At 34.7% G+C, this 24,343-nt stretch overlaps 1 protein-coding gene across 2 annotated transcripts in view; it reads right to left on the bottom strand.

The window, feature by feature from the left end:
• Positions 1-24,343, bottom strand: part of ERC2 (ELKS/RAB6-interacting/CAST family member 2) — a 474,805-nt gene that overhangs the window by 33,455 nt on the left and 417,007 nt on the right. The gene's annotated exons all lie outside the window — the stretch shown is intronic.

The raw sequence follows: 24,343 nt of genomic DNA, 5'->3' as shown, positions 1-24,343 counted from the left end.
TTTGGCTTAAAAAGTATTTATACCTTTTTTTCCATCAATGAAGATGCTTTTTAAAATTATCTAAGATGCTACTTGGTTGTGAAGTACCTCAGACATAGGATGGGTTATATACAACTTCCTATTCTCTAAGAATATAAATCAGCAGTGATTTTTTTAATATTATTTTTTACGTACACATGCACTTTTCAAGTATATTATCTACAGATTTCTCCAAGAGCTGCTTGCTACACATATGTATGTGCTAGCTTTTTCCATTAAGCTGAGCTACTAATTTTCTGCAGTACCACCTGAACCATGCCTATTAAAAATTGTCACTCCTATGTAATGTAATCGCAGCTAAAATTCACATGCAAGATGTAATCTCGACAAGTCACTTGGAATCATCTCTAAAATAAGTTACAGTCTGCATTCTTCCAAGGGAACGAATCTGTACAATAAAAACGTCTCAGATGGATATCTAATCTCTTCATAAGAGAACCTGTCAGAAGAACACTCACGTACAATGCAAAACTAAACCAGCTTCATAATCTGTCATTAGAAGGAAGAGTGATTCATTCAATAGCCAAAGCTTCTCTTAGACTCCCAGTTAAAACCTTTCTTTCTTGTTTTCATATGTTTGCATGGAAACTCCAGCAACAAAATGCATTTAAAAAAGTAAAAAATATATTTTTATTAACAAATTCCTGTTTAGTTTTGCCTCTAAAAATCTACTTCCATTCAAATCCTTCCTTCAGAATAAGTGCATAAGGTTTGACTACTAAAACAAAATATCGAGAGATCCAATTTATGAGAATTTTCTTTAACTCGTGTCAGTTTTTCTTTTAAAACAACACACAGAGATCTGAAACTACAAGTCATCTTCATGCATTCTTAATACCGATCATATGCCCGAGTAATTATTGACAGTAATACGGAAAACATTCTATTTCCAAGACAAACTTCAAATGAGGAATCCAGATATCAAATTAATATATTATTTTAAGTGCAGGCTAGTTAAGGTTCCACATGAAACAGAACTCTACATAAACTACTCAAATGGCCAACCATATCTTTAATCACTAAAAAGCAAATATTTCCAAGAAAAATATATCTACAGCACAAACTAACCAAAAGTGTTATTCCATGACATCTTATGTAATGGATTTTTTAAAAAAATTTTACTTCAGAAAATCCTTTCCACTGACATTTTTCTCATTACTATTTTTAAAGGTAAAGCAATCATACTTCAAAAACTACCTTCTGGGAAGCAGACGTTTATTTCTGCCTTATCTCCCTACAGGAACCAGTATAGGTTACTATTTTAGAATTAAAGAGAGACAAGTCAGTGGCTTGAAAAAAAGCTTTCTAGACCAGGAAATAAATATAAGCTAATTCTGACAGCGCTGCTAATCACTTGATAAATCAGCTTCAGAAACAATATTAGGGCATATTACAGGAGTTTATCTTTGTAACATCTGTCATCCAGAAAGGGTATCTATCCACCCTTCAAACGATGTCTATTTGAACCGAGGCACTTCAAGCCATACCTCATTTTGAGTAAAATCAACAAATTAATTAAAACTATTTTAACAAAATAATTAACAAAAAGTTAAATAAACAAAAGTTAAATAAAACTAAATGTGACTGAATAGTTTATGAAAAAATTAAAACATACTGACTCCAGCAAAAAGTACAATGGAGACTTTTAAGTGAGGCAGAATATCAAGAAAATGACTGCCTAAGTTAGATATGAAACTAAAGAGCTCTACCTTCCTGAAAAATGCCATGGTGATTTGAAGACAAGCTGAAAAACATGATACCACTAATACGACAGCAAGAAACCTAACTGTTTTTGTCAGAAGCAGCATTATCGTAATGATTTCACAATGGGTAAAGCATTACATTTGAATAAAAAGGAGCTGGATTGAATTCTTCACAGGTAAGACCAGGATAGGAGTAACCAGGATATCTCTCTCAGCTTATTCATGTTAGATGCTTACTCGTGCATTCTTTAGAGCAGGGTGCAACCTCAGTGTTGTTTTACCACCACTTATCCTATATAAGCAACAACTTTTGACTGCTAGGAAATGTCAAAGCTTTCTCCTTATCGATGACTCTTCTAGCCACCACAGTGCAGGCATTGTGTCCTCTAGAATGGACTGCTGTAACCTCGAAGCGATTTGGAAATATTACACTGATTTCCTGTCATGGAGTGGTCTGCTGAAGGTATACAAGCATGTTGCTCCAATCTCCCAGAGACTACCCATGCCTACTTCTAGCTCAAAATGCTAACCCTAGATTCAGGTCTGGGCCAAAGGCATATCTAAGAAACAGTGCAATACCTTGTAGCAGTATTAAGCTATACTTGAATCTTTGACCATCACCACTTCAAGCAGCACGGTTTTGCAACCTAATGAACATCTCAGAGCAACTTGTTTCTGTAGAGTGTCACACAAGTTCATCTCCATAAGGAATGAAACCCTGCATTAAATTCTGAATAGTTCTGTCACTCTTTTTTTTTTTTTTTGAGATCTGGCAAGAAAGTTATCTAAATCAATGTCATACTAAAATCTAGAACAAAAATTAGCATGGCAGAATAAGTGGTTAAGGAGAAAGCCTATGCATAGTCAAGACAACTGCATTATAGAATTGCAATTTGTGAGCATTAACATTGAAAATTACATAAATTCCTGTCCCAGTAAGAAGTTAGACACTAATAACATACTGAAACAAAGAACTGTTATTGTTCACTTCACCTAGTTAATTTTTTGTGGTCATTATTTTAGACAGGATGAAAAAAACATACAGTAAGCATCTTTCCTTGCTCCAAGAAACATACTGAAATGTCAGCTCTATTTCATTAAGATTGATCCTATTGGAACAGTGCAGTTACCCATGTCAGAGGCCACCTGGGAAATAGGGGTCCAGGTAATACTTAAAGTCATGTTACTTATGCCATAAGGATAGGGACCAGTTCACAGTCTGCACAGTCTGTGAAACCATATCAATTCCTAAAAGCATAAAATACAGCAGGATGCTATTTCTAACACTTAAATCAACAGTATATCACTTCCTTCAAAGGATCCTCTTTCAATACTTAAAGGGGGCTTATAAGAAAGATGGGCACAAACTGTTTAGCAGGTCCTGTTGCAATAGGACAAGGGTTTAAACTAAAAGCGGGTAGATGTAGACTAGATATAAGGAAGAATTTTTCTACAGTGAGGGTGGTGAAACACTGGAACAGGTTGCCCAGAGAGGTAGCAGATGCCCCATCCCTGGAAACATTCAAGGTCAGGTTGGATGGGGCTCTGAGCAACCTGATCTAGTGCGAGAGGCCCCTGCTCACGGAAAGGAGGTTGGACTAGACGACCTTTAAAGGTTTCTTCCAACCCAAACTATTCTATGATTCCATTCTATGATTCTATGAATAACTCATCCACAATACATAAGGTTTCTTGTATTCTGACTCACATCTGCTTCTAAGTCTTTCACCAGTCACTCCTCCATACTGTGCAATTTGTTAAATCATAAAAAATCCCTGATTTATGTTTCAAAGGAAGCACCATACTGCTTAAAAACTATGCTAAAAGATGAACATCATAGATGATCCTACTAACATGAACATATGCCTTTTTAATTCTGTTGACTTTTATTTTCATAGTTTAAGACACAAATATTTTTGACCAGATAAAAAGCAAATAGGGGGAAAGGAAATGAATGTGATATCAGTGCTAATGAGATTTAAAAAAAAAAAAAACAGCATGGAAAACAAAAACCAGACATCAGTGAGGTGTCAGTCTCTTAATTCACAGTAGGGTAAAATGATTACCAAGTTTCAATCCAAATATGCAGTTGATGGGCTGAATTCAGAAATCAGGTGGGAATTCTGCAAACTGTTTTCAGAAAATGAGATGGATTACTTTATCCACATGAACTGAAGTCCCACCAGAAAAATGTGATCCAGTTAAAATTGCAACCAGGACTTGAAAATAGACCCTCTCAAGATTTGCATTACACCTAGGAACAAAGTAGGGGCACAAACCTAAACTGGGTAGTAGAGTCAAAGCTACATACACAAAATTTCAAAGTGAAATTTTAACTTTAAGTTCTAATACTGGCTCAACTTTGGAAACAGCAAACAAAACAGACATTTCTTAAAACAGGCTCTGAGTGATAACAATCGATAATTATGCAAATTGGTTTTTAGACTAAAATATGCAAACAAAACACAAAAAGGTTTTTTTAACCACTGGGCTATAAATACAATTAAATTAACTAAACACCATGAGACCTCTTTTCTGACTTACAATGGATTTAGGATACTGAACTTTGCAATCTCCTTTCAACAATTTTAATTATTGTTATATGAAATTTGAAAAAGAGTGATTTATTATTGAAGAAGATTCAAGGTAGGTGAAATTTTCTTTTTGTTTAAGAAAACAAGAAGGGCACTTGCCCCACCTTCGCCCACCCCAAATAAATAAATAAATAAATAGTATTTTTGTGTCTATGGCGAGTTGCCAAAGCTTAAATTGGCCTCTTTGAGAGGCTGAGAGCGCTGTTTTAGTCACTACCGCTTTGTCTGAAAAACTCAATGAAAACCAGGGAGGCTTAAAATGTCTTGGTTTACATTCACTAATATGTGAGAAAAGAAAGAGTGATAATGGATACAGTGAGTGTAGCTATGCCAAAATACTTCAGTCTGTCTGCTTAAAAACAACGAAGAAGAAAAAAGTCTGAAAATTCTCTTTGCAAACAGGGATGTTCTAACTGTTTTTCATTAGGCTAATTGGTTGGAACTGACACTGGACCTTTTCAGAAATGAACTAAAGTCTTATTAAATTTTGAAGGATTTTAAATAAAGCATAATTTCTTTATGTGCTTTAAATTTACTGTAAATTCTTTGCTTTCCTATAATGATCTCACAGCATTTCACCAAACCCTTCCCATGGTTTTTACATTAACGGGACTCTAATTCACTCCCTCTTTTCAGCCCTCCTCTGCAAGTTATTTAAAGATAATAGATAAGGAACAGAATGAAGAACCTAGATTAGAATGCTTTCTTCAGGTCTGTAATTTGCTCCGTGGCAGGTAGTCACACAGCAGCTTGCAAGTAGCTAAAATAGACATGTTCCTTTAAAGTGTCACAATGGGTACATTCTCCAAACAAAGTGCTCTAACACACCAACACAAAAAACTCTTAGTTTAAAATGATAGTAGAAATGAGCACCTTTAGAGAAGACAAGCTTCTACTCTTACTATTACTATTAGTAGCAACAATATTACAATTATTGTTACTATTATCATAAGTCACCATACCTACCTTGTGCAAAACACCAAGAGAGGTCTCTTCAACAGGGCATTGGCAGAGATAGGAGGAAACAGGGAAAGGAATTTTCTATTCATTAATATTTTCTGGAATGTGAACTCTTCACATTAGTTTTCTGTGTAGTAGGGTTTTTTTTCCCATTGTGTGGTTAATCACTACCTTTATGTAGATAGACCCATACACATTTTTTTAAAATTCTTGTCGGTATTTATTTCATAAAAATACTACCAGTGGACAAACACAATCCTCTTATCTCTGAATAGGCTTTAATTAAATTAAATCCTCCGTATTTTTGAAAGATCTGCTAAATACATTATTTAATATGCATTTGATTCAAAGCCCATGAAGAAGTCCCTATTTAAACTCCTGTTGCTTAAATGATACCTGATGCACATGAGCACACTTTTAAGAAGATTTTCGATTCAGTTTGATGCAACGTATAAAGTTTGTACAAATACTATTCTATAAGAGGAGCCTCATGTGAGATATAGTTTGATTTGGGTGTTTATCATCTTAAGAAGAAATATGTCTTGTTCAAAGTTTTAGTCCTGAGAATAATTTATCCCAGACTACAGACAACATATGAGTTAATGATTCCAAGAGCTAAAAATGTATTTGGGGTAATGGTCAAAGGTATGTACACCAGCAGGTGACAGCTAATTTTTATAACAATACAGACATCAGGCAGTTCATGAAGATTCAAAACCAGCTTCTGCAAATGTCAGAAAATGCTTATTTGAATATATTATAAATATTAAATACCAAAGTAATATATTTATTATTTTAAATAAAATAGAAAGATTAGAGATAGGTCATCAAGGAGACAAGCTAAACCCTATTGAGTTTAATTTTTTTTTAACTTCAACTGCAACTGAATATAAAGTTTTGTTATTTTGAAAATGTTTTGACATTTGTTGAAGTAAAACTGAAACACAATTTAAATCACAGTCAAACCCAGTCTAGACATGAATTGAAAAGTTTACTGGTGCAGTCCTCTGGTAAGAAAATTCAGCAATGACACGTATTTTTTAAAGTCACTAAAAAGCTGGGAGATTAGTTTCTCATCTCATGTATTGTTTGAAAATATACCTTACCAGAGCCATTTATTCCTAATGCAATTTAAATGGCATCCAGTGGATTTAAGCAGTCACTAGAGCTGGTACTCTGTTTTTAAAAGAATGCCATTCATCATTGTACATAACCAAAAATCAAACGAGATCAGATGAAACCAGACCTCAGCATTTCTTTAGCCCTACTTAAATTCTGAAAATCTTCAGTATCTGCCAAAGCACTTGGGATCATTTCACCAACAGATTATTTTCCCACTAGACTTCACAGCACCTAAAAAATGAGATGGAAAGTTTAATGTAAATTTTCATGTTGCTTATCTTCATTAGTACTTTGTATCAGTAAGGCTTACTTTTTCTTGTGCAGAATACAGAAGCAGAAGAAGCAGAATTGCTATAAGTAATCGTTAATTACAAGTATCGCAAAGTATAAAATGGTCTGTGAAAGAAGGTCTATTTGGCAGCAACTGTGAAAACTGAACCAAGGTATTTGAGGATTAATCTGCTGCTGAATGTGGTCTTACAAGTGCAGCTTTGGAAATGAAGACAAAAGAAACAACTGCCGTCCAACCAGAAATCACTTCAGATTTAAAAAAAAAAAAAAAAAAAAGGACTGATAAGTCATCAAAAAGGAAAATCACAATCATAAGGAATGACAAGAAAAAAACCCCTACTGTACTACCAAGGGTCAGATGATATCCTGTTATTCTGTGCCTTTTAGTTTATGATGACATAAGTGTATTTTTTCTCAAGAAGCAGAGATACATGAAGAAAAAATTTGTTAGATAGATTTACACACATCTTGTAAGATTATAATTTAAATCAAGTACAAAGCTCAATTTCAACATTCCTTATTACTAGCCATATTACAAGGACCAGCAAATTGGGAGGTAAAGCTGCTTTAGCAGTGATGCTTATCTGACTTCAACACATCTTTCTTCATGTTTCAATCAAAGAACAGCTGCTGTCATGCTACTGAGAAAATAGTGATAGCAGAACACATAGCAAGCCTTAAAAACTACTAACACAGGAGCCTTATTGTGGAAAGAACTCATCTGCAGTTAAACTTCACATACACGTAAGCTTGTAACTGAGGTGAAAGAATGGATTTAGCAGTAACATTCTTTCAAAGTTTTGTGCTCTCTTTCCAGAAGGACAGCTGTGAGCCAAAACAAGGACTTGTTCTACAGGTGATGCACCTTGATGTCCTCCAGATAACCACAGAGAGTCTTTCAACAGCCAGGCCGTCGTACTGATCACAAATTACTAAAGACAACACTGTCCCATCAAAAACCCTTAAGACAAAGTGCAGTGTCTTAATGTTGACAACAATACTAACAAAAAGTGATTTTTTCTTTTAATAAACTGACTATTTCTGCTACCTTTAAACTGCTATTTGGTATGGGCAGGGTTTCTTTGTTTTGGATAAGATTACAATTTTTTTATTTTAATAAGAGTAGAAATTAATTTTCTCAAATTAATTTTTCAATGAATTATTTGGAGAAACATGTTCCTTTAGGCAAAAGTTTTAAAACATAGCCATTTCAATAAAAATAATGTTCTAAATCAAATGCAGTAGTGAAAAGCAATGACCTTAACTGTAGTACAGTGCATTGAGACTTCATGTCCGTGACAGGAAGGAGAGAATTCCCTGAACTTGTTAGCTTGAACAAGGACCTTCTATAGCTTTATATTTGGTGCAGATGAGAAGAGAGCAAGTTTTGTAAACATAACACTTCAACTGAGCTAATTTTATTCAGATGACATGCAAATTATAGAAGTCTTCAAAAGTTATATAAACATTACAACTGAGATATTAACTAATTTTAGGAGGATGAGTGCCATTCTCTAAAAGGAAGATAGGGAAAATGAAAAGTGAAAATCCTTCTAGGATTTCACATCATTCCTATTGCTTCCAGGAAATAGCTGCTAATATGTAAAATCGCTAAAGATTTAAACAACAAACCACACGGACCAACATACTGACCTTCAACCTAAAATAACTTTTACTGTATATTGACCTTACTCATACAGTTGTTTTTTTGCCTTGATAAATAAAAGAGAATATTAAGCACACTGCATACTGTACCTTTGTTAACGTAAGAAATTCCCATGAAGAAATGTGTGTAAGGAATACCTCAGACCTGGATGTGCTCACTTTGCCAGTTGCTAACCACTTTGGTAAGTAAAACTTCCTGCCAGTATGAACAACTAGATCCTTTGGGAAGGAAAACTGGCATGCTCCACCTCATCACATTGGCCCTCATACCACACAGCTAGTTAAAGAGACATTCACTAACACGTACGCCAGCACGCATCTGTTCTGCTTGAACTGTAGATGAACAGCAAACTCAGGCATTATTCCTGAGTATGTCCTTTATACCCCCTTCCTTCTTTCACTGACTCATAGAGGATGCTACTGGTCAAGCCATTCTCACCAAATAATAAACGATATTCAACTATGCCTACAAAAAGATACAAATCATATAGCTAAATATGCAAATTAAATGGGATGGGTAAATGCCAAATGGATTCACATTCATGTGGGTTCAGTCAGGTATGAGTGATGGAATGATTGACTCTGAAAGCTCCCAGTCACTCTATGTAAATAGGGATGAATAAAAAACTTTGGCACAACTACTCAATCCCCTGCCCCTGGCAGGAAAGTCAAGCCAATTGGCCAAAGGAATTTAGATTTAGACTTCCTTGAACATGTCAGGATGATAAAATAGTACATTAAAAAATATATCTACAAACAAAAAGCCATTTCATTTATTCTTTCGACCCCAAACTCTGATATATTTATGTTTCAACACATGTCAAATTTTCAAGCATACAGAAGCTAAAACAACTAGGAACTCATTAATCTAAACAGCACAACATATTTACTTTTTCAGGCTTGCAGTGTGCTTCAAACATAAAAATAAACCAACAAAATTTAGCATGTATAGCAAGGCAATTATAGTGAGTTTTCTTTGAAGCTGCTGTAAACAGGAAGAGCAAATCAAAATATGTCCTTACAGGACAGAGAAATTATTCCAGAAGCTATCTCATATTTTTTATAACATTGTTTTAAATAAGCAGATTGACCAGTTGACTGTTTTCCAATGATGACACTGTAAGCATCTTGATTTTTTTTTTAGCTCAATGGCCATACAGTAATTTATTGAGTGCTAGATAACCTACCAGATTCCTACCTGGAAACTCAATAAACAGCACTGTCCTAACCACAAAACCAAAATAGCTAAGTTTATACTTTTAAGGCTTCTGTGCAACAGGCCTTCTTTTTACTAAGTGGCAAACCCTTGGGAAAATACTACAGACCTGATCTGGAATCTGTGGGCCTGATTTCTGCCCTGACATAAAGAAAGCTTAAATCTGGTGAATCAAAACCTCTCACATTTTTTTAGCATTAGATATTCTTTGATGGTGTACAGGCATTTTGGTCATATTCCTTACCATGATACACCCCTTACACCACAGTAATGCAAACATGGTACAATTCTAAGAAATTCAGAAGAAAAGGCAAATTTACTAGATTTCAAATGACAAAAACACAGCTATCAAAAGGGTATATTATTTCTTCATATCTCTAAGCATATGATTAATGAATTGGTTGCCAATGATATTTTGTAAAACAAAATTATAATAAAAAGTTAATGCATTAACCCACAATAATTCAGGGAAGTCAACATTTTCAAACTCAGATGCAAAAATATGTGCACAAATCTTTGCTGATGCTTGACTTATATTTGATTCACATTTTCAGTCTTCATGTAAATACTGGACTTTGCATTCAGAACAGGGTACATAAAAGGATTTGGAAATTTAAAGCTTAGTGTGCTATATCATACTGCATTCCAGTTTTATGTTAAGGGATTTTTATAATGATGTGTTAATTTTGTTTTAAAATTGAATTATTTCTCCTAAATCTGCAAAGCTTTCGATTAGTGACTCTAAAGCACATCGATGTTCACATCGTAAAGTAATTTAAACTATGTGCACACCCTATGGATTAATAAACGACAAATTCTCCCATTGTTTCCAAATGTCCTGTTTTGAATATCATACAAGCTGTCCTATACAACATTGTCCCTGACAGAAATTGCTGAAGCAAGAATAAGCATTTAATATTGACTTCAGCAGTTGCCTTGAAAATTGGCAATAAGGATCTAGAATTCTTACTCTGCCACACACCAGAAGTCTTGAGTCATTCCTGATTTCATATGCATAATTTTATACTGTGCATCCCATAGTAACAGATTCTTTTTAAATCAAAGTAGACAGAGATTATGATGCATCTGCTTGTTTGGAGGGAGCACAGTAAGATGGATTCCTATGAATAAGCTGTATTTGGAGTGGACGTAAGATTCTATCAATTACCTTAACCACTTTCTTAAACTGGACAGACCAGCAGGGAAGATGACTGGCAAACATGCCCCTGGATCCTTTAAACCAAAAACATGAATATGGATGATGATCCATCCACACTGAAGGAAAAAGTAATAGAATTTATCCTTGGTACAACTTTCTACACCTTTCCGATTCCTCCTTATCTCTTGCAAATTATTTAGAATTTGTGAAATTCTGGGAAGACATTTCAAACTTTTGAAGAGTCTGTTCTACCTTTCACCAACTGGAAAATGAAAGACAGGGCATTAATAACCTTGAAAACTTTATTAAAAAATAATCTAAAAACTTATTTTGTAATAAAAGTTAAAACTTCCTTAAAATTGACTGACCATTTCCTGCTTTAATTATTTTTATTGTCTTCATACTAAGAATTGTAGAATAAAAAAGTAGTGGTTTCCCCATTTCAAAATTGAAATGCAAATTATATATATGATTTAATACGTAATATAATATGTAATGTGAACTCAGTACTTGTTCACCATCTCAGAACAGCAGTTTCTGAGGAACCTCTAACCTTATTATGTATTTTATTATATTTTATATTCTATACCTTACTACATTAAACTTATGTATTTCTAACCCTACTATATAAGTCAGAATTCTCCATCCACTTCTGGACAATTCTTAAAAAAAAAATCTGAAACCTAAATGTAGCCTGCTTATCCATCTTGTTTAATCTAGATATCTGACAAGAAGTAAAATCCAATAAAATCTGTTTTCCAGTGCAGTTTCAGTTAGCTTTGGAGATCAAAAGAACAATCTTTTAGACCTTTCTGAGGGAGTAGGGATTTTTGAGAACTGACAAAAAGCCATGAAGAAAGAAGAAAAGGTTTCTCATTGCTCATATGCTATTGCTAGCTCACAACAGCAAGCAAAAGCATCTGAAACAAATAATACCACTTACAAAACTACTGTTTTAATAGTTTGTTGTTATTTTTTGCTGAAAATTTGACCTATTCTTCAGCTACTGAGGACATGAATTATGTCTTCCTTGAGAGAATATACCAGGCAGTGCCATAAGTCCATTGTAGAAGAATTTTAAGTCTTGAAAGATGCCAACTGTTGAATTAATCTTTTTAATACCTAGGCAATATCCCTGTACACTAGGCGCGGGATTTCTTTAATCTGTCCACATGACATTTGCTATACCTACACCATTCTTTTTGTCTGTACTCTGATCTGCAGATGATCGAAGATAACGAAACTTACTGTGCCAATTCTTACTATTTCTTTCTACTAAAATAGCTTTAGTTATGCTTTGTTATAGTAACATAAGTAATATACAATGTCTAAGTTACTGGAAAGACTCCATCAGAAGATTCTTCTGTGGGCTGGCAAGATGATGTGTAACTACATCTCTATCCATACTAAATCCCAGCCAGTTTAATTTGTACTAAAACTATCCTGTAGTGACTCATCTACAGAAGCAGACAAAGTTTATATGTGTTAATTATTAGCTTCAGCAATGAATAAAACAATTGTATTCTATTCTGGAAGCTGGAAGCCAATTTCCTAAAGAGGCTTTCACATTCATAGCCTAAAGTAAACATCATCAAAACAAAAGCTGCTCTGGCCCAACCAAAGTAAAAAGAAAACCTAGTCTTCCTTTCTGTTTTAGACCTTGCCTACCTCCACTTCCCTGCTTTGAGGTTTTAGCTGTGTGCTGCTCATTTTATGTGTCTGCAGAGGTAAATGACAGATCATGGTAGTTTGACTATTTGGGGAATCTAGACAAATTAATTAATAAATAATATTGGAAAAGTAAGATTATGATATAATGATCATGAAAGCAAGTAAACAGAACAAAAAAGGTAGATTACCTATTTTACACATATTTCCTCAGGATAATAACTAGATATGTGAGGGTTGCAATAGCCATTATTTTAATTTGGAGAAAATTAGTTGGATCTGGGATAGGAGTACGGATTATGAACCATCAGCAAAGACACAGTAAATAAATTGTGTTTGCAAGTGAGATTATCCAAAGATTAAGGTGCAGAGAGATAAGAAAATGGAAACAAGAGAATTGTCAAAAGAAGTGGCGGAGAAGATCCATCAACTAATAACTTGGAGACTAAGGAAACAACAGCTTTTTCTTATATCTCTCAGCCTTTTGTTGCTCTCCCCATGTCTTAATTCTATCCCCAAACCTAACTCTTAGCATACAATTTACCTACCACTTTCACTGGACATAACCCAAATAACCTGTTTTGCCATTCACCTTTTCACTCCTTCATCTCACAGATGTTCAGTCTTGCCAAAACAAACTACACCCCGTCCTGGTGCTAAAACTAGCCAGGTTCTTCAGCACCTTCCTGTTCCACATGCCTGAAAACATTGACGCTGGTCACCAGGTTTGTCTCTCTGTCTCAATCACATAAAACAATCACAGATTTGAAGAAATGTCTTTTGGTCAACCTGCAGTCTCAGAAAGCCAGTTCCCAATTTCACAACCAGTCTCTTCCTTCTCACTGACTTATCACTAGCCTGAAACTTTCTTCCCTCCTTATTATCGACAGTAGAAATGACAAAGCAGAAGCAAAAGGCATTACATTATTAAGCCACTATTATTACCTTTTGATCCAAGCACAATCATATACAGTTATTTGATGAAGTTTCAGTTCCTTTTATACGAGAATGGCAAAACTAAAAGTAATTATTCTACAAGGAAGAAAGCATATTTCCCCCAACCTCATCATGCTCCATCTCTGTTACTGGGGATAGCTGTATATCTTGCTGTGATAATCTTGATTCAAGGATCACTACCTTATACAAGTTGTAATGTTGTCACAGGTATTGAAACATTTAGTAGTTTGACAGAATCCCCACAAGTCTTCAGGAAGTTAATTACCACTAAGTCTTAAAGAAGTAACATCACCTACTACCAGAATCTACATCTCACCATGTTGCTCATACGTTGGCCCATGTGATTAAATTAGGAAAAAAAACCCCAAAACACCAACAAAAAAAAAACCAAACCATAAAGGCAGACTAAATTAAATAATTGTAGAATGTAGACTTAATATCATATTGTAATATATATATTTGTACACATTCCATAGGCAAAAGCACTGATTGCAACAAGATACTTGGAAATGAAAGCAGCATTTTGCACGATCCCACTTCCTGTAAGTGGTTTAAAACTAATTTTTTCCACTTTAATCCAGTATTTCAAAGCAGCATCTGGGTAAAATATGCTTTTAATACAGCCCAGTGATTTATTTATTGCTTGCAACAATATTTCACATAAAAATGTTCATGTAACAACTTCATGCAAAACCATTGCAAAGACATTTGGAAAAGCAAGCACTTGTAAAAGACAATTAGTTTGCTAAGAAAGAAGGCAGGCAGTAACATGCATTTTGAATGACATGTCTAAGTTTCAACAGCCCCTTCCAGGAAACATTTACATTTGAAAAATCCCTACTTTGACCTCTCTTTCCCCAGTTTGCTTGCTGGCGGATAGGAGAACATGACAAATGAACCTAATTTAAGTGGCTGAATGCCAGATTGACTGTTAAAAAAAAGCACCTGATTGTACATTAGGTGAGAGGTCAGTGACACTGAACGCCAGCAGGTGTAATAATAACCGCAGGTTTTTTGTAAAGGAAATGCAAACAAGAATTCACCCTGAGGACATTCAGGATAGTGCCTATCTGCTTAGGTACCAAGTGATTGGCAGTCAGGATTGCACATCAGGATACTTGGTGGTGCTTTGTTAAGCTATATCATGACAGCACTTTGAGCAGTATGTCACGAAAGATGGAGTCTCTAGCTAAAATAATAAAACAACACAAAACTAGTCACTGAAGAAGAAAGCAGCTCTTCTACTATTAAAAAAGCCTCAAAATACACAATAAATCGTTCTGCATCTCAACACCTGTTCTCTCCTTGCTACAAAGCCTTTATTCATCTGTCATCATTTAAAAACACCAGTGTTGGAACTACCTGATCATTAATCTTTGCAACATTTGCCAAGAGAATATTAGGTTCTTGCAAACTCTGCACACTCTACCCACAATTTGTGGGAAGATGTAGAAAAACAATAAGTAAATAACATTTCAAAACAGTGTTATTTCATCCTTTTAAATTACATTAATTTGTCAAACACCTCTCCTGCAGATTTCGAGGTTTTATATTCCAACTACTGCTTTTTGATCTAACGAAAAGTGACTGGTTGATAAACAATATTTTTCTTAAACAGAACCTTGATAAAATTGCATTATAATACCAATACCAAAGCACACAATGTGTAACAACCATAGCGCAGTCTTGTAACAGACAACTACAAAGACAACATCTAGTACAGCTTTTATAGATTGGGGGGGGGGGGGGGGGGGGAGAGGGCGGGGCCAGTATTTAATAGAATACCACATCCACACTTTATTTCTGGAATGTTGGCATCTCTGTTGGTTCAGATTTATTTATTTCATATCGGTGCAGAATCTGGCAATGCATCTTTGTCTGTTTCAAAGATTCAGTCATAAAATTAAGAAGAATGTAGCATTCTTGGGTAAACAGGATAAGTAGCTAATTATGATTAGCAGGATCCTAGCAAAACCGTATGTGTCATATGTATACATACATTTGATATCACATAGTAAAATTATGAAAAAAATAGTTTGCTTAGGAATTAACTTACTACTTTCCATTTTCTGAAATGCATTGTTCTGAATTATGATACATGGCAGATCCTGCTTAGTAAGAGAGATGGAGTGATTATCTTTCATATAAAAATACTTGTGCTACAATGAAGTTTGAAAAAAATTTTCTTAATATTATGTTCTATCAGACATCCCAAATGAGGCTACTTACTAAAAAGTTATTCACTGATGAGATTTTTCTATCATACTAATAGCAAAATATAGCAGAATTGGTTTAGATTTAGATTTTAGTAATTATATTCTGATTTGTACTGGAAAGCAATTCATAATCAAGAAAATGAGAACAGCATAGCTGGCATACTCCCAATTTTAAAAGTTTTTGTGTGAAACATTGTCCTCAAAGAAGTTAATGGGACAACAACATTGTTTACTGACATCAGTGTGCTGTAAATTCTTCAGGGCAGTGGTGGCTTCCTGTTCTATGTCCTCATCAACAAAAATATACTGGGCACGTAATAAATAAAATCAATGAAACCATGAGAAAAAAAAGATTTCTAAACCCAGTATTATACTTCCAGAAACAAAGTGAAATGCCCACTGTCATTACTTTTGAAGCAAAAACACTCTGTGGCTTACAGACCTTCCAGCTGGTCAAGTCTATTTCTGAACAGTTTTTATGATTAAGACTATGCACAACCACACCCTACACTATCGTTTCACCATACTCAAAGTTTATAGTGTAGCTACTAATGAATTTCTCCAAATACAGAAAGCATACACAGCTGAAAAAATATGTAACACACTACTTGTGGAAACAACTTGTTTTCTGAAAATAAAAATGTGGTTTCATAAGGTGATTAGTAATTCCTCCTTTAGAGAATTTCGTATTCTAAGACAATTTAGTAGCAACTTAAGTGCATCAGATCACATAACTTCATGAATCTGAAGGCACAATCACAACATTTGAAATATTTCTAACACCAGTTTATTAACTGAAGCTTGCTTTGTGGATACTAAGCAGATAGTTTTGTCCAATCAGCCCATTTAGGGGAGAATGTACTTATGTGTTAATCACCTGCTGGGTGGTGGTGGGGAATCTATCCTTTGATCAAAGGGAGACATACTGGTTTTACTTTACATCCTGTCTCTCTAGCTCTCAACTGGCCCATAGCTGGAGGGATTCATTTCAGGATTTTTCTTTATTCCCAGTATTCTGTTACTTGCTGCATACCATCACCCAAGACATCAGGGCTAAATCCAAACACTCTTTGTGGTACACACATATGACAGACTTCAAAATGGAAAAAATATTTAAGTTAAACCTGTAAGATCAAGTTTGCTGAAATCCTGCAACACATGCAGCTTTTGAACACTTCAACATCAGAACAAAGTTTGCCAGACAGAGTCAAGGAGAGAATCAGTACATTTAATCCTATCAATCCTCAAGGAAAAACAGAGTACATTGGTAAAAGTACAGTTGACAGTATTCATTTTGTCTTGGTGCTAACAGCAGTTAAATATAGCTAGAGCGCTCATGTTTTTTTTTCTCTGTAGAGTATCTTTTTTCTGTAACTAAGGCAGAGTTCTCACTCAGCTTGTCTTAAAATACATTCTTAGAAGCTACACTGCTTTCAAGAGGGAAAGAAAGTGTATTTTTCTTCTGCTACTTATATTGAAGGACCATTTAAAGATAAAACTTTCCCAAACTTCCTTCAAGCAATAAGACTGTATCTGTGGAGGTTTCACATACAATTTCAGTAGTTTTCATAGTAAGACCTCTCTTTCCCACAAAGCCAAAAGACAAGGTACTCTAAGACACTGCAATATTTGAACAAGTAGTCGTCACTTCTTCTAATTAAAAAATAGAGAACTTAGTAAAAGAGATGTAATTGAAAGAAAGAATTAGCCCTTTCAGAATGAGCCCTTCTCTGTCTTGCAAACAGTTGAAGGCTTTTTTTGGGTGATGGGTTCAATTCTAAAACTATTACTACTAGTAGAGATGTTTTTAGCATTTATCATTTTTCTTAAAATGAATGGCAATTCAAGGTCTAAATACTTTTCCATCTATTAATTACACACTGGAAATACATTACAAGCCTCAAGGTAAATTGATTTGCAACAGTGCAATTGTAAAATAGTTCATTTGAATTATAGAATAGTTAACAGTAAGACAGTTTCTTATTAAAGTTTCTGCTACTGACTTTTGAAATTAAGCAAATTTCTAAATTAAGAAAAAGATCTCCTAGAAAATGAATGACCATAATTGCATAAAAGATCAAATAAAAACTGAACCTGGTTTGGTAACTAAGTCTGGGGGAAAACAGCAAATAGATTTCAAGCAGTTTTATAAGTTTTTACAAGGATGACCTACCATTTGCAAATATTTTACAAATGAGTGCTGCAGGATCTATGTAAATTTCTCAACAATATTGTCATCCTCAGAGTGAGGGTAAGGTAAATAGGGTGGATAAGGAGTTATGTTTTCATTAAATCTAACCACAAATTTAAATCCTAACTGCAGCATAGAGTTAGGCAGATATGAAAATTTAGAGAGTTGGTAAAAAATTCTTTCAGTAGCATGACATTGAAGGCAAGCGCAGTATTGCATCAGGAACTATTATAAAAACAATTTGCAAAAGGAGTAAAGCTTTTCACCTTTATCCGTTGTTTTCCCCACAGTTGATGCAGGTAGGATAAAATACTCAATTACATTAAAAAATATAAGGGCAATCTCAGAGCACTTTCTACCCAAAAGGCTTGAACACAACTTAATTCAATCATAATGTTAGGAACTGTTATCATTTACACAGATATAAATTCCTATAGGGGTATAAAACCAATGTAAGTCAGACCTTGACTGCCATAATCAAAATCATCCTAGCTAACAGAATTCCTAAATCATTGAGAATTTGCCTCAGTGTTTACATTTGACCCTATCCATATTCTTAGAACTAAAATGAATCCTCATGAAAAGCTCACATGCAGAAGCCAGATCAACAGATGTAAAACACTACACAAAGAATGTGATCATACTGTGCTGCTTTGATGGCTTCAACAAATAAAGATTTAGGCCTCAGCCACATTAGGGAACGGTAGTCATTCGTAAACACTTATAGATAAACTTTAAGATCTGCTATAAAGAGCAAAGCTTTCAGCTTTGTTTGAGATTTATCACCTAATTTATTTCAAGGTCCTAGAACTATGTGTGACAAAATTAATCATATTATTAATGTAACTGGCCCAGCAAAGACTTATTGAAGCTCTATCCAAATTGGTTTCTGGTTGTTTTGTTTTGTTTTGTTTTGTTTTAAGAACTGGTTTTCCTAAAATTTAACACAGATTTACTATCCAAAATTACAGCTCATATATAAAATGGAAAATATCATTTATTACTGATCTCTGTTTGCATCCAGTAAAAATATATCTATCTGCAAAACAAACAAAGAGGTTCTGATTAGTTAAACAAGAAAAGTGTAGTGGTTTAATTGAAATTATTTTAATAACCTGATTACCTAAATTGGTGCAAGAGCCTTTGAAGATAAAGAGATTTCAGTAAGGGTCTTTTTGTTCTTAACTTGTGGACATAATTCTCTTCCAGACTGAGCTCTTCCACTTGAAGATGTCACTGCTCCTAGCTGCTCTTCACCAACCATCAGCTGGATCTTACCACATAGTTTCCAACAGAAAGTTAGAAATGTCAGAGTGCTCTCTAATCCACACCAGGCAATGATAAACAGGCTTGCCTGATGAATGGGTATTCATCACTATTTAAGCTAACCTGGCTCAGTTTGCTTGAAGTTGATATGGGATTGATTTCTTCTGTTGAGAGATCTGGGACGGTAACAATCTCTGGCAGAAAAATAGTAATAAGCACATAAGGGTGGGTGGTAATAACATCATCAACCAGCACAGCTGTTTGTAGAGTGCTCTGCCCATGGCCTAAGGCTGTGGACAGATATCCTCATCTACATCCAGATATGCTGCTGAAAGATATTCCAGCTGCTTGTCCTTCTTTCTTCTAAGACTATTACTTCTTCAAATCTTCCAGTAAAGCTTTTCAAGTTAAGTAGCTTGCTCATTTTAGCCAAAAAGATCTGGTTTAAAATAAAACTAGTACATGAACTGTTTAGCTGGCTTGGCTCAGTTTGGTAGAACTCAGAGCCAGGCTGAAGAGCTCATGATCTGGCCAGCCAGATGGTCTGAAAGGCTCCAGCAGGGAACCAGTGAAACCATCACTGATCTTCTGGGAAGTAGACCTGTAAACATTTTCACTGGTGAACTGTCTATAAAGCAAAGACCAAAACTGAAGCAGTGAAGAAGCAAGGCTCTGCCATTTGCAATTTGCATGGATATTCCACCACAACTGAGGCTGCTCTTTCCCAAGTGGTCTCTTGAAATGGGCAATCAGCTTAATAGATTTTTTGAACAAATGAGAATATGGATGTCAAAATGGATGCTTAATTAGAGTGGGACAGTATAGCAAAATGAGGAATGTTAACAGGCATTCCTTAACTATTTCTAATCCATTACATTAATATTTGCTACTAGAGCACAAGTATACAAATAGTTTAATGTTGTCAAAGCAACCTTCCCCAGATGCTTGATACTGAATTTAATTAAATCACGTGAATAAATATTTTTCCTAGATTTCTGTATTGTACTCTCTGTTATAGAATTATTTATAAATTACGTTTCAGCCACTGATTCAAGGTTCAAACTCAAGACAATCCCATCCTGCCCAATGCCTTTTCTTTGGCAGAAAAAGGGAATGGCTATGCAAGTAGTATACACCTGCTGAAACAGCCAAATGCCTTTTTTTATTTGTTTCTTTGCATCTATACCTGGCTTAGCTCAGATTGAGCTCTGGCCACCACACCCAGATGAAGTGCTTCAATTATTGCATGTGTGTGATCTGAAAATCTGCTTTAGAAACGACTGGCAGAATAACATGAAGCATAAGAGACAGGGATGTGTCTCTAAACCGGCTCCAGGCCTTGTGGCTGGTAGGACTGGATATCTACGACAGCAGTCACCACCTATCAAAGCTTTTCCTTGAGGAAATCAAGAGACATATTTCAATGACAACTGGTATTTCATTGATGTTAATTAGGTCAGCACAGGGAGGGTTTTTTTGGGTGTTCTTGTTGTTGTTATTTTAAAAAGCAGCATTATGGCACTGTAACTAACAATGAATAAATATGTTTATATAAAAACAGATACTAGATAGTTTTTATTATGTATTATTTTCTGTACTCTACTGAATATTTTCTCTTGTATTTTTCATAAGCTTCCCAAAGCAATTTATATAAATTTCATGTTTATTCAAGATTGACCATTTTTTCATATTTTAGTATTCAATTGCAAAATCTTACATTAAACAGTTTAGGTCATATGACTTTTGATTAGGTCTTTAAGTCAGGTGGTATTTCTACTTCCAAAGAAACCAAGACCTTCCAAGAAGAATGGAGTACTGCCAGTCCCATATTCATATACTCTAATATTCACAAAGAACTGCTTGAAACTGGTTTCAAGACAAATAATAGTAATTTCACTCGTTCACATGAATATTTGTAGAAGTGCAATCAAAAAAATGCAATTCATGATTGAATTAATCTCTTTAAAGCAGATTTTTGCTACTTTTTTCAGGATGTCAGCTTAGCTTCAGATATTAAACTATATCTAGATCACATGATTATTTCCTTTTGTGTGAAGTCAGTGATTGTATATTCCTCTTTACAGCAACTATAACATTTCAAAACAAAGTTTAGGTGTGAAAATACATAGTGCCTCTTCTCACTTTCTACAGTATTAAAAATCGCTCCTGTATGTTATTTATTTTTACTATGGAAGATTACAAAAGAGCATGACTGATGGTTGTAGGCCCTGTGATTGTTGTCTCTAGACTGACTACATCAAAAGCTTTGAAGTTCAGTCATCAGCTACATTTTAGATTGTTTGCACACCTTCTGCACCTGCAGTGAAGCAGCTGAGGCCAAAGTTCAGGCAGAATGGCCTGACTCACACAGCTAAAACACAAGTGACAGACAAAAACTATTTTATTTATACAATAAAGTTCTAAAGCTAGACATGAGGGTGATTTGGTGTCTCATAAATACCAAGGATAAGATAAGATAAATGCCTGTTGGAGTGAAGTAAAAGACATCTAGTTCGTAAAAATCTCTTTGAGAATATGTATGTGTATATGCACAGATTTTGTTTTTCCTACTAAGACTATGAACAAATCAAAAGACAGAAACTACTTGGAGTGAAAACATAACAGGGCTGGAATAAATAACAAGATTCTCATCTACTTCAATGGGCCCTGGGTTTCAAATTCTGACCTTAACTCTAATGTATTTGGCCATAGCAGCACTGTAACAGAAAGTTGTAACAGAAAGTTAAGATTTTTTTTTTCCAAAAGAACAGTGCTGATCTTCTTTACTGATCTTCCATTCCAAAGGAAACACAGAAAAAGTTTCACGTTTGTCAAGCAATTTACATATTTCCAGTGTATAATCAATGAAAAATAACCAAATATATACAGCTAAATAAATTCCTATGTACTTTTAGTGAAAACCCTCTGTCTTCGACAGTGGGCAATTAATACCCAAAATGCCAGCAGTAGTTATAACATCATTAAAAAAAAGGTAACTTTTTAACTAATATAAAATTTCCCAATTAAAAAAACTATAAACATCTGCCATTATGAATTAAAGTATTTTAACAGGAATGAAGCTTAGTCACAAATCTGTCCATAGTTTGCCAAACAAACATTCCTAGGGAGGTTCCTCCTTTTGTTTAGCAAAGCCCAAGTTGCAGTAAAACAACAATCATGTCTAAAAATTCACAAATCCAAGATGCCCTTGGGCTCCAGTCAATGTAACAACACCCATCTAGCTAATTAAGCATAGAGCTAGTATTCATACACTCTACGAGAGAATTAAAATGAACACTGCAGTCATGCTCCTTATTTTTCCATTGCTTTGCATGCTACTGAGACTCATTTCAAAGTTAACATGTTTTTTCCAAAACAGGCTAAACAGAATATCCAAACACAAAGAAAAATAAATTATTTACAAAAATCTTGACTTGAAATAATGAAAACAAAAAGCAGAACAATAGCTAACAGTTAATGTCTTTAAACATATCCTTATATAGTAACATGACCAAATTTTGTTATGCTTTATACTGCTATTAGTAAGGACATCTTGAAAGAAAACTGTTCGCCACATCTCAACAAAGACAAAGCTAGGCACCACATTTGTTTTAAAACAGCCTTCTCCTCCTCCTCCCTGAAATCACATACAAAACACATCCAATAGTTAGGAGCAAACAGTGAATATTTGTCTGAGCAATAATTAAGAAGCTTTACTTTTTCGCCCATTCTGTAGACAATTTCTGCTTTGAAGGGTTTTTTACTGAATGACTCTGATGCCTCCCAAAGACTGCCTCCACAGTGACTACTAAGGCAAAATTCTAGAACTACAGACCTTATGTTCAGCTCCTAAATCCAAATTTACCAGACTAGCTTTATTATTTTAGTTTCAAAACCACTAGACATTATTTGCTGGCAGGCATAAGCTTCAGTCCCTCTTTGTTTCAGGTGTGAAGGTAACCCTGTTCTAAGGAAATAACAGACAATAGCCTTGTTCAAACACTCTGAAATGTCTTTTAAAACATCAGATTTACTTCACATCTGACAAAGAATAAAGTCTACAGTACTGTACAAACAAAATACTGTACAAACAGGTTTTGTGCTGATTTCTGTTACAGACACATGGACAACTTGTGGCAAAGTCCTAACTGTTTTTCCCGTGTCTGCTGCACTTCAGTGGTAGGAGCTAGAATGGAAAAAAAAACCCACTTGTATTCTATCTACACACCTTGGCTGTGCCACGAATCATATTTTCTGAGAGTCACATGGCTTCAGGTACCCATGACAGACTGCTATATAGGCTTAATTCTTAAAACTTATCATCACCTCCTGATTTTCTTTTTTTTTTCCTTTGTAAGGGTGAGGAGAGGGGAAGAGATCCGAGATCCTGTTTCTAACAAGCCCCAACCAGTGCAGCTACATGTGCTACCAAATTTGCTGGCCAGAGATATCCCTGAATATCTCATTTGTTCCTTAATGAGTAACGAGCTCTCTATAACCTTATAACACATTCTTGTCCTGCCACTGTACATTTCCACCATCATTTCATGTCACTCTTCTGTAGTATTTCAGCACTGATGTGGTAAAGTTTGAAAGGACTTCACTGATTTTTAACTTACTACTTTTTAGATGTAATTAGAGAGGCAGCCTGCACTATCCTTATTTAGGCAGAGTACGGGTACCTCATGGCCTCAGGAAAATTTGATTGCAGGTGATTGTCTGCATGGTACCTAAAGCAATGTTAGTAAGCCTATATAATCAGGATAAAATTAGACTTGAAACCAAACAAGTTCAGAAGCTAAACATTTTGGTATCTCAGGTCTTTGTGTTTTATAGAAAAAGAAATCCTCTTAAAGAGAAATCAACTCCAGTTCAAAAGCATATTGTTTATTTTACACTACTGTAACAAAAATTAAATTAAGATTCTCATAATCTCTTGATAGTCAGTTTTCAAAATCATTGTACACTTAGTACACGAGGTTTTTTTAAAGAAAAACAAATGTGTCTTTGGGACTCGAAAAAGACATTAATATGCTTTGGTTCATAAACAAAAGTGTGTGTCACAATGGAACTGCTGCATCCATAGTTTATATAATTTAAACTGTATAACTAAAAATTATGGCAAATATACAAACTGTAAAAAAGTTAGGTGAAGGGGTTTTTTTTTCCTAGAAATCCACATTCTTGCAGTTCAAATACTTTTAAAATTAAATTATTACTAAAATTATATTTTCCTCTTCAATGTGAAATATATCCCTCATGTTCATTCTCATTGGGTCTCCTGGTTTTCTCATGT

This window comes from Phalacrocorax aristotelis, chromosome 6, assembly GCF_949628215.1.
Source record: "Phalacrocorax aristotelis chromosome 6, bGulAri2.1, whole genome shotgun sequence".
In the NCBI taxonomy this organism is placed as follows: Eukaryota; Metazoa; Chordata; class Aves; order Suliformes; family Phalacrocoracidae; genus Phalacrocorax; species Phalacrocorax aristotelis.
The sequence above is the reverse complement of the archived record's forward strand: the minus strand, read 5'-3'. Positions and strand labels throughout refer to the sequence as shown.